We start from the raw sequence: 2,235 nt of genomic DNA on the forward strand, positions 1-2,235 counted from the left end.
CTCTGGTTTGTAGCTGTGATTGCTAGGGGCTGTTCCAGAACGCAGGATCAATAAGTTTTAAAATCAGTTACCTAGTGGGCCTACAGTCACTGTACATGTCATTATGTTATGGGTGATTGAGGGGAGACGGAGCAGAGCTAACTTGCCTTAATATTCTGAAATATTCTGAAATGGGCCATGCCATTTCAAGGTTAACTGCTTCAACAACCAAAAATACATATCTAAGTTTAGCTTTCTTAATGAGTTAGCGAGGTAACTTTGGTCAACTCTGATCGGGATAACCGGGTCATATGAAAGTGGCTCACCTTTTAGCCAGGTAAGTTTATATGGCAATGAATCCTTCAGAACTAACCTGCTCACAGCTAACTCCACCAGTGGAGTCTGGTGGGAGGAGCTATAGGAGGACAGGGTCATTGGAGTGTAATAAATGGAATGGAGTCAAACGTGGTTTCCATATGTTTGATACTGTTCCATTTATTACTATATGACAGCCCTCCTATAGCCCATCCCACCAGCCTCCACTGAACTTCACTCACCCTGAATTAAATGACTGAGCCACGATTTGAGGACCAATGAAATCAGATTCCTTCCCTCTTGCAAAGATTGCGTCATCATCCCTTTCATTTGAGGAAGACTGCTGATTAAATATTTTATTAATCAATTGTTTTTGTGTAAAAAAAAAGTTAAAATATGACATTACACATTTAGTAATGACAGAATGCATTTTAAACTAAACGCACATTATAAACACTTGTATGATGACATTTTTTATGATAAGAGTTGGAGAAGGTGCATTGAGAAGCACACCGAAGTCGATGTGAAGGAAATGTAATAAAAGCCAATTTCAAACTATAGCCTGCTGAATTTGCACTATAACTTTTCTTTCATTTTGATTTCGGCACAAATTTAAATGCGGAATTGACTCGCCCATGGAATAACGTTTCGGCTTGTTCTCAATGAAGAGTTTAGTGTTCGACTAGCCATGTGCGACATGCACGCGAAGTTACAAGCCTACTAGTTATCAGCAGGCTGACGAGCAATCTCCACCGTCGTAGTATAGATGAAGCCTGAGCTGGAATGTGAAGCTAACTGATGCTGGTTAGCTTTAGGAAACCCTGAGTAGATCTAGCTTGCTTCAATGGATACCCCTCAGTTTGTTAACTGACCTCTTCACAGTTTTTTTCACTGAAGTGGAATGAATGTCCACCCTCCTTCCAACTGAAGATGCCTTCACATTCAGACTTAAGCTGCTTCATCATGTTTTGGACCCTGTCTGCTCCTAATTGGAACTATTTCCGTGTTGCACTGCACAAACAAGTCAATTCTACTGGCAGATAATTCCCAAAGTTGTGCAAGCAGGAAGAGGTGCAGGGGTGTCCTCCAGATCATTAAAGTGTCATGTTTCACACCCAGACATTCTCTTCTGGCTAAATAACATTTTCACACAGTCTCTCTCTTTCCTCATAAGTCACACAGAGGAAATCCACCCAGACTTAAACCAATGGACTGGAGCTGTGTGTGTGTAACCAAAACAAGGCTGGCTATCATTCAGTCAGACCACACAGTTATTAGGGGTGTGGTGTATTATTGTAATTGAAATTAAATATCGCTTTGCAGGTCAGTAGTGTCCATATAGCTGTTTCTGTGTTCCAGTCTCTGCTCTGTTCCGGGTGTGAACAGGAAGGCAGGAGCCAGATGACCAACAGGGGGAGCTAGTCACCATAACCATAAGCATTTCCATCAGCATTGTGTCAATGTGATGTTATCTCCTGAGAGAGACAATGACATGTTATGAGTGTATCTCTGGTTACTATATAGTCATAAAATAGGTTTTTGAGCAAGTGGTTGGAAGGATTTTTTAACCAAACAATATTAAACGCATTAATATGCCAATTGTTCAGACAATACCCTTGTTCTTTAGAACTGAATATGTATTTTGTTTATTTGTTGGTATCTGTGGTCACATAAGAATCCAATAGAGACAATATATTTAGCCATATTTCACAATTCATGTCTGTTATCATAGTGACTGACTGGTATCCTATGGCGTGTTTTCATGGATGCCATGGGAAGCCAGGCTTCCCAAAAAAATGACAAAAAGAAAAACATACAAAATCATTTTTCTTTCGTCTCTCTGTGTTTCATAAATGTCCTTCAATTCGCAAGAGGCTGAATGTATCTCACTGGAGTGATTATCCAAGCGAACGAAACAACGCCCCTCTGTCTCTGTATGTG

The sequence above is a fragment of the Salmo salar genome, chromosome 01 (genome assembly GCF_965601325.2).
Source record: "Salmo salar chromosome 01, fSalSal1, whole genome shotgun sequence".
Lineage (NCBI taxonomy): Eukaryota > Metazoa > Chordata > Actinopteri > Salmoniformes > Salmonidae > Salmo > Salmo salar.